This window comes from Melozone crissalis, unplaced genomic scaffold (assembly GCF_028551555.1).
Source record: "Melozone crissalis strain CALT ecotype California unplaced genomic scaffold, PUWL_Pcris_2 ptg000061l_1, whole genome shotgun sequence".
Taxonomy (NCBI): Eukaryota; Metazoa; Chordata; class Aves; order Passeriformes; family Passerellidae; genus Melozone; species Melozone crissalis.
The window spans coordinates 997,123-1,006,901 of NW_026535839.1; positions in this window are offsets into that span (position 1 = coordinate 997,123).

A 9,779-nucleotide genomic window follows, 5' to 3' on the forward strand; every position below is an offset into this window, starting at 1 on the left:
TCACCCCTGGCTGCCCTCGGGGCCTCCTGGAGCCTCCCTCCCCTGTCCCACCCTGCAGAAACCAGGACCCGTGTTAGAGGGGCAGGGAGGGTGGAAAACCCCCTACCCACCCACTCGGGCACTAATGCACTTCGTGAAAGCCCAGGAGACAGCAGCAGCAGGCATCCCGACTGCCAGAATGCAGGAGTTGCAGCAGAGGATTCCTGGAATTGCCCTCAGGCAGCAATGTTCAAGGTCTGCTTGTTGTGTGGCTGTGTATCACACTCGCATCTTCCCTGCTCCCAGGACTCTTTTTGTTGGGCTACACACAGATGAGGCATCGTAGATGGCAAAAATAAAGCAGCCCTGCTCCAGATAACCCATCAGACCACCATAAGGAGTGCCCTTGAATTCCCCATTGTAAAGCAAAGGGTGTGTGTTGGCCTGTGGCGCTGACAGCCCTCCCTGAGGTTGATCCTGACCTTGGGCCTTTCCTTGGCTGTGAATGCAGCTCCGGGGCAGACACCCAGGGCTTCCCCTTCTCCCGTGCTACCCTGAGATGTGCCGTGGGGATGTTCTTGTCTGAAACTCCTCCATGTGACTGCAGCAAACAGCCTCGGTGACACCTCCAGCGTGACAGTGCCCCCTCCGCCGAGCGCTCACGAGTAGAACATGATTTCAGATATTGCTATTTCAGAGTGGAACGGTACTTTTCCTCGCTGCGTTGCACCTCTCACAGTCACACATGAATTTCCACCCCCTCAATTCCTTTTTTTCCCTTCTGCAGCTCACTTCTCTCCCTGCGCTCACTCCTCCTGGCCTCAGGCAGATTTGCAGGGGTGGGCGAGACAGACAGGAGACGGGAACAGCAGTGACACAGCCGAGTGCCTGCAGGGGGACAGCTCCCCCTGAAATGAGAAGCAAACCGGGCTGGGGTCTCTGCTCCCAACCCCTCTCCAATTCCCAGATCATTAACCTCCCATGAATTTTTGCAGGACTCATCGTTGCCACTCGTGCTGCCAAGTCTGCCCAGACACCACAGGTTTGGGACTGGTTTTGGAGCTGGTTTCCCGTTGAATGGAAATAACAATGCCATCTCCTGTTAGTCAGCCCGCGGTGCCACAGCAGTGCCCACATCCAGCTCCTTGCAGCTCCCTGAGCTGCCATGATGAGTTCCTCTCCCTGTAACCTCAGCTGAGCCTGAGCCTCTCCTGTTCCAGCTAATTGGCTTCACCTCCTGCCAGTGCTGTGCCACTCTCACACCCGCCCGGCCATGCCCAGGACCTCGCTGTGCCACCTCTGCCAGGCCTGGAGCTCCAGGGAGAGCAGGAGTGCCAGGACGGAGCCCCAGGCTGTGCACCGAGCGGAGCTGTCTCCAGAACGGGCACATTGCTCTCATGGCCCTGGCAGGTGTCAGAGCACATCCAGCAGGACCCAGCTCCGTGCAGGAGGCACAGGGTCGCTGCTCAGGCTGGAGAGAGGCTCCTGGGGCTCTCAGCCAGTGGGGAAGGCTTGTTTCCTTGGATTCCTTGTTAAAAAGAGGAGAAAACTCTTGAGCTGTGTGTACCCCTGGCCCTGGGGCTGCCCTCAGCTTTGCTGCCCTGCTCCTGTCACCCTGCACGGGTGGCACTTCACCCAACTCTGTCGATTTTGGGCACAATTCCCCAGAGTGCTGCTTGTCTTGCCCTTCTTCAATTTCAGGGATAGCTTACTTACATTTTCACTACTTCATTAAATTCAAGCTCTGCTCCAGCACCTGCAAACCTCCCTCCTCCTGTCGGAATATTTGACCCCAGCCCTGCCTGCTGAGAGAACCCCAAACCAGGATCCTCCTTAGGGCACAGGGTACTCACAAACCCCTCTGGCTCTTTCCAGCCTGATGTCAAGTTTGACTTTTGTTTCCAGGATGATCCTCAGGGTGCTGGAGCCTGGCTGCCACTCTCAATGTGTGCTTTGTGTCCCCTATTTCAGTGCTGAGACACAGCACGCAGAAATACAGAAAACCCAAAACTCCTCACTCTGATGGAAGCGTTTTTGGAAAAAGAGCTGGTCATAGATGGTCTCTAAATTCCCTAGGAGGAAAAGAAAAAGCCTGACAGGTGCATTTTGGGCAGTGACAAGGCATTGAGCAGCTGGCCAAGCTACAGTTAAACACACAAAGTCAGAAACAGGCTCCCAATTAAATGGAAAAGTGAAATTAGTCACGCCCCTGGGAGTCACTGCAGTGCAGGAAGCCGAAATGGAAAAGTAAGGGAACCAAGGGCTATGAAATCGTCAGTGATACCCATGGAAGAAGTATTCAAATAAGAGGGTTAATTATAAAAATGACAAAGTTTCATTGTCAGGAAAGGCTGAACAGTCAGCCTATTCTTGCTTTCCTTTTTGAGAGAAAAATACAAAATCCCCCCAAAGGCCCAGCCAAGCAGCTGCCACTCATTTCCCCTGCAGACACAGAAGATCAGCCTCTCTCCATGCTCTGCAGGGGAGCTTTGGTCAGGCAGTGCTCCATGGGTGAGCACTCCACAGGCTGGCACAGGGGCTGTGGTCAGGACAGGGACCCCGAGGATCCAGGGCTGTGAGTGCCTCATCCCATCCCCAAAATCCCCCCTGTGTCCCTTGCAGATGGAGCAGCAGCAGGCAGCACCCAGAGGGGCACCAGGCCAGAGCCAAGGCAGGAAAGCTTTGGCCACCCCCATGTCCCACCCCAGTGCCCTGGGCCTCACAGGAGCTGGAGACACAGCCCAGTGACCCAGGGGGATCCCAGCAGGTCCCAGTGGCCCAGGGGGGGATCCCAGCAGGTCCCAGTGGCTCCAGGCAGGATTCCAGGGGGATTCCAGGAGGATCCCAGCAGGTCCCAGTGGCTCCAGGGGGGGATCCCAGCAGGTCTCAGTGGCTCCAGGCAGGATTCCAGGGGGATTCCAGGAGGATCCCAGCAGGTCCCAGTGGCTCCAGGGGGGGATCCCAGCAGGTCCCAGTGGTTCCAGGGGGGTCCCAGCAGGTCCCAGTGGCTCCAGGGGGATTCCAGGGGGATTCCAGGGGGATCCCAGCAGGTCCCAGTGCCCCCAGGCTGGGCGACCAGCACAGCAGCCCCAGGCAGGAGCTCTGCAAAGCCAAAGGCACCAGAGCAGCAGCATTTATAGCCCACCCCAGGCTGGATCCACCAGCACTGACACCCTGCAGCTGCTGCCCCTCCCAGCAGCACCTGTGCAGAGGTGGGAGCACCTGGGAGCACCTGGGAGCCCAGAGACACCAAAGGCATCCAGGGATATCCCATTCCCACCCCCTGCCATGGCAGGGACACCTCCCACTGTCCCAGCTGCTCCCAGCCCTGTCCAGCCTGGCCTTGGGCACTGCCAGGGATGCAGGGGCACCCTGTGCCAGCGCTCAGCACCTGCATTGTAAAACGTCTCAAGGACACCCCGTGCCCAAGGATTCCTGTGGCTAGGGAGGCAGGAGCCGTGCTAGGCACTTGGGGGCTGCTCCTCACGGCCCCTCTGGAGGGGTGTGAAGCCATGTGAAACCCCCAACCACTTAACTGGGGTTACATTATCACAAGACAATTCCAAGGAGAGGAATGTTTTCCCAAAATTTGTCTAACCACTGGAAAAATGTCACAAACCACTGTGAAATTGAGCTGAAGCTGTGTTTCCAGGAATTAGAAGCAGAAGTTCCCAAACCAAACTCTAGTTTCCTTTCTGGAGGGGCTCCAGAGGTGTCTGCTGTGCATTAGCCCTGGTGCAGCCCGTTCAGGGATGGAAGCTCTGCCTCTCCCTGTGTAAATAGCAATTTCCTCTGCTGCTGCTCAGCCCTCTGTGCTCCCTCTCTTTCTGCCTCTGCTCCTGGAAGCTGGATGGGGATTTTCCTCTCTCTCCCCAGCACTCAGAGACCAGCCCTACACACGGGCCACTGTACAGCAACTCCCTCCTGTCAGCTTCAGCGCAAATCGCTTTAATTCTCGTAATTAGGCAAGGCCACTGCCTTTCCTGCACAAAAATATCTTCAAACAGCTTCTCGAAATTCCTGTGGAAATCCCCACCAGCTATCCCAGCCTGCCCGGAAGCCCAGACAAAGGGATTGTTCCTGGGGCTGGGGCTGGAGGAGCCAAGTCCTGGTTCCCCCTGCCTGACCCTGCATCCCCCTGGTGTCATTGCACCCTTGTGGTGTCACTGCATCCCCATGGTGTCACTGCACCCCCGTGGTGTCACTGCATCCCCCTGGTGCCACTGCACCCCCGTGGTGTCACTGCATCCCCCCGGTGTCACTGCACCCCCGTGGTGTCACTGCATCCCCCCGGTGTCACTGCACCCCTGTGCTGTCACTGCATCCCCACCCTGGTGTCACTGCAGCCCCCCTCAGTGCCACTGCATCCCCCTGGTGTCACTGCACCCCCGTGGTGTCACTGCATCCCCCTGGTGCCACTGCGACCCCCCTCCAATGTCCTGCATCCCCCTGGTGCCACTGCACCCCCGTGGTGTCACTGCACATCTCGAGTGTCACCGCACCCCTCAGTGCCACTGCACCCCCCCAGTGTCCCCGCACCCCCGTGCTGTCCCCGTGTTCAGTGCCCGTGTTCCTCAGCCTGTCCCAGGCTCTCTGCACATGCCCTGTCCCCTGCCCTGGGCTGCCGTGGCACACGGAGCGCTGGCATGGCCCAGGGTGACCGGAGGGTCCCCAGGGCCGGGATCGCTGGGCAATCCCCGCAGGGCCGGGCCAGCCGGCCTGCAGGGGCAGGAGGGGCCGGAACGGAGCCTCTGCGGCCCGCCTGACTTACAAGAAAAGGGAAGAAATACCAGAAAACAGATTTACATTTTAAAGTTAATGATTATAGGAAGAGAAACAAGAGCCGGGAGCTGTGCCAGGCTGTCCGGCAGCCGCAGGACGGGCACGGCGGCTCCAGCGGCGAATTCAGGGCGGTTCTGTCCCTCCCGTTCGGGGATGCGGCTCCTGCCAGCCCCGAGCACCCCAGGCTGGAGCCCGCAGAGCCCCGGGGGCAGCGGGACCGCAGCGGGCACGGGCGGTGCCACTCCCGGCCAGGGCCGGCTGTGCCCGCAGCCCCCGGGGGCGCTGGGGGTGGGACACAGCCCCCAGGAGCAGCGTGGGGTGGGACACGGCCCCGGTGACACCAGGGGCTGTCACATTGGCCGTGCAGGTCAAAATGACCCTCATCGTCTCCGTTATTTTCCAGGGACAGATTTCGCCTGCCCAGGGTGCGGTGAGAGGTGTCCAGCGGGCTGGGGCAGCCCCGGGGCGGGCACAGAGCCAGCCCTCGCACCCTCCTCGCTGGCAGAGCCAGCCCGGGCACTGCCTGCCTCGGCTTTCACAGCGCTGCTGCCAGACGACGTGCCCTTGAAAGGTGCAGATAAGATAGCGATGATGGGGAGCAATTCTGTTTGCTGTTAAAAACACCCGGTGCCTGCAAAGCTCCTCACTCCATACCTGCTGCCAGGGCACTGCCCCCAGGCCGGGCACTGCCCCTGAGCTGGGCACTGCCCCTGAGCTGGGCACTGACCCCAGGCCGGGCACTGCCCCCAGGCCGGGCACTGCCCCTGAGCTGGGCACTGACCCCAGGCCGGGCACTGCCCCTGATCTGGGCACTGCCCCTGAGCTGGGCACTGCCCCCAGGACGGGCACTGCCCCTGATCTGGGCACTGCCCCTGAGCTGGGCACTGCCCCTGAGCTGGGCACTGCCCCTGAGCTGGGCACTGCCCCTGAGCTGGGCACTGACCCCAGGCCGGGCACTGCCCCCGGGCCGGGCACTGCCCCTGAGCTGGGCACTGACCCCAGGCCGGGCACTGCCCCTGATCTGGGCACTGCCCCTGAGCTGGGCACTGCCCCCAGGCCGGGCACTGCCCCTGAGCTGGGCACTGCCCCTGAGCTGGGCACTGACCCCAGGCTGGGCACTGACCCCAGGCTGGGCACTGCCCCTGAGCTGGGCACTGCCCCCAGGCCGGGCATTTCCAGTGGTCCCGAGGTGCTCCCAGCTCCAGAGCAGCCCCGGGGGATCCCATGGCCATGCCCATCCCATGCCCACTCTGCCTGTGCCCAGCTGAGTGCCAGCTTGCCAGGGCCAGCTGGAAATGCCCATAGCTGTCTCCTCTCCAGTCCTGCCTCGCAGACAGCAGTGGTTCCTTTGCCTGCAAATCTGTCCCCAAACAGTCACAATTTCCAGCTAACAGGTCTGGCCCTGTTCATTCCCCTCCTGTTCTTGGCCCTTTGCTGTCCCCATCCCATGGCAGATGCAGGTGGGCTGAGGGCTGAGCTGATCTCATTCCTGTTTATATTCATGTGGCTTCTGAGATTTGGTTTGGAACCATAAAAATATGTTATTTACCGTACAATTAAATATTTGTTTCCTCGGGGTTGGACTTGGGTGACCTGCAGTTTCTACAATACCCTTTAAACATGACTTACACTCTTCCTCATTGCCTTCCTTTTTGTACCTTCAATTCCCTCACTCCTTGTGCCTTTATCAGCTGCAGGGAGGTTTGCCAGGGGCTTTACATAGCAAAAAATTAAACAAAAAAAGTTAATATAACAACCCCAAAACACAAATGCAGACTATTCCTTAATTACTCAGGAGTACTTCCCCTGCACATACACCAGCCCAGCCTGGGCACCCAATTACCGTGTTGATAACGGTGGTGGCAGTGCTGTGACACCCTGGAGCTGGCTGTCACAGCCTGTGCCTGCACATTATCTGCCTCACCAGCCCTTCCCAGGCGCTGTGTTTAGCCCTGATGGCTGCTGTGTCCTGGCAGGGCAGGGCTGGGCAGGGCTGGGCTCCCCCTGGCACTGCCGTGTGCCCAGCAGGGTGGGGATGCTGCTCCTCGGGCATGGCACCAGCTCGGGGCTTCTGTCAGGCTGCACACATTGAATCCATGGTGTGATGGGTGGGAATGTCCCATGCAGGGCCAGGAGCTCCCTTCTGCCCATGTTTGATCCATGGTGAGGTGGGATTGTCCAACGCAGGGCCAGCAGTTCCCTTCTGCCCATGTTTGATCCATGGTGTTCTTGGTGGCAATGTCCCATGCATGGCCAGGAGCTCCCTTCCAGCTCAGCCTCTTCATGATGCTCTGATTAGGTGACTCTAATTTTTCTGCTTTTCAGGCCTCCATCTCTCAAAGCCAGAGCAGAAGCCCAGCAGATTTCCCTCCCTCCCTGGAAGCAGAGGGGTTCCCATCCATCCATCCATCCATCCATCCATCCATCCACCATTCCCAGCCGGGGCAGGCCCCGCACAGCCCCGCACTCAGCCCAGGACAGCCCGGGCTGCAATTCCCCGGGTTAATTGCCAGGATGCCAGCGCAGGGGAGAGACAGAGATTCCTTTGTGCCGGCTCCAAATGCCTCTGTTCCAGGAGAATGGCTCACAACCGACCTTGCTTTGTGTGCCCAGCCCTGGCTTGACAGTGTTTGCACAAGTAGCTGGGCTGACAAAGACAAAATGAGGAATTCTTGGAGATTTTGGGCAGTGAGGTATCCCCTGCAGCAGCCCTCGGACACAGCGGCCCCAGTTCTGTTTTCCCCATGGGTTCAGACCAGAAAATCCAGTGCTGCAATGAGCAATGACATTCTGAGTGAGCCCCCACGCCGGGGTCCTGGGCTGCCCTCCCTGCCCTGCCTCACCCAGGGAGGGAGCAAAAACCTTCTGGGGCAAAGAAACATCCCCAGGGGCCCTCAGGGAGAGCTGGGATCCTCCAGGTCCATCCCTGCTCCAGCCAGTCCTGCCGGCAGTGGGAGTCAACACAAATAGATACATATAAATACAAATATGAAAATACAAACACAAACACTGCGAGCTGTCCCTGCCCATGGCAGCGGCCGGAACGAGTTGGGCTTTAAGGTTTCTTCCAACCCAAACCATTCCATGGGCCTGTGATCCTGTGTTTGGCAGGTTTTGGAGGGCTGTGATGAAAGAATGGCAAACGTGCCCATGGGATCTGAGCAGCTCTCGGGACAAGGCTGTGGCAGGGGATTGCTGCTGGTCATGATGGAGCAGGAGCTGCAGGAGGAGACATCTCTGGGAGGCAGGGGAGGAGGACAAATGGATTCTGTCAAGATAACTTGATCTATTTTTAGATAAAACTGTAATTAAGGCAGTACTTGATAACAGCAGGACTTTTAAGGTAATGGGGCTTCTGGTACATATCTAAATGCAACATGGCACATATTAAATGAATCAGGAGATGTCTGTTTTCCCTGGAATGTAATTACAGAGAGGCCTCCTGGTCAGGGTATCCAGGAGAGCCCCCTGGGAGGCAGCTCTTGACTCTGAGCTGATGCCCAGCGAGTGAACAGCGCTGGGGTCAGTGTCTCAGGTCAGCTGTTAACACACAAAGGCTGCGAGTCATTCCTCAGCAGGGGCTGCTCCCTCCTGGGAAACAGCGACTGGGAAACTGCAGAGGGGTCCTGGCCAGGGAGCCGCGACTGAGAGCCACGTTCGAGATCGCGGCAAAGACAGAATCACTGTCCTGTGTCTGCCATCGCCGCTCCTTGCCCACCCAGCTGTGCCCGCCCCACCCAGCTGTGACCGCCCAAACCCAGCTGTGCCCGCCCCACCCAGCTGTGCCCGCCCCATCCAGCTGTGACCGCCCCACCCAGCTGTGACCGCCCAAACCCAGCTGTGCCCGCCCCACCCAGCTGTGCCCGCCCCATCCAGCTGTGCCCGTCCCCATCCAGCTGTGACCGCCCCATCCGGCTGTGCCCTCTCAATCCAGCTGTGCCCGTCCCCATCCAGCTGTGCCCACCCCATCCAGCTGTGCCCGCCCCATCCAGCTGTGCCCGCCCCATCCGGCTGTGCCCTCTCAATCCAGCTGTGCCCGCCCAAACCCAGCTGTGCCCTTTCAATCCAGCTGTGCCCACCCCATCCAGCTGTGCCCGCCCCATCCAGCTGTGCCCGCCCCATCCGGCTGTGCCCTCTCAATCCAGCTGTGCCCGCCCAAACCCAGCTGTGCCCTTTCAATCCAGCTGTGCCCACCCCATCCAGCTGTGCCCGCCCCATCCAGCTGTGCCCGCCCCATCTGGCTGTGCCCTCTCAATCCAGCTGTGCCCGCCCAAACCCAGCTGTGCCCTTTCAATCCAGCTGTGCCCAGCTGCGCTGCTGCGGTTCCGCGGTGCCCTCTGGCGGCCCCGGAGCCTCCCTGCGCCTCCCTCCCTCTGCCGCGGGGTTTTCCCAGCTCATTTAATTCACTTTTCCTCATTCCTCATTTAATTCATTTTTCCTCATTAAAATCTCTGTTACCTTTGTAAAGTGGCTTTCCCCCTCTTCCCTCTTCAAAGATCGTTGAAGGAAAAAGTGGCTCCGTAGGAGTTCCTGGTCACCAAAAGCCACCTTGTTAGGATAAACAGCCTAATTTGGAGAGACTGCAAGAGGAAAGCTTTGACCCTGGTGAGAGTCCCGCACAAAAAGAGAGCACTTGGTAAGTGCCAGAGATCAATTCTTTATTTCACATAAAACTTAATGGGAAGCAGGAATAAGAAAACAAATAAGTATTTAATAAGAATAATGCAATTTTATAGTTTTACATATATAATCTACACATAATATATTTGTCATATACTTAATATTTTTTAAAAAAATAAAGACTCAGAAATAGGCTGAAAAAATAAATGACATTTAATTTTTGGACCTGAATTTTTCACATCTGCAGCCCAGCTCTAGATGACCCATTTCTCTGTGACCCAAATCTCACCCACCTCTGACTGGAGGCTCTCGTGGTGGGTCTGTCCTTCACCTGTCCCCTGCTGCCACGTGTCACCTGCCCCTGGTGTTGTGCAGTCAGTGCCAAGCCAGCCTCTCCC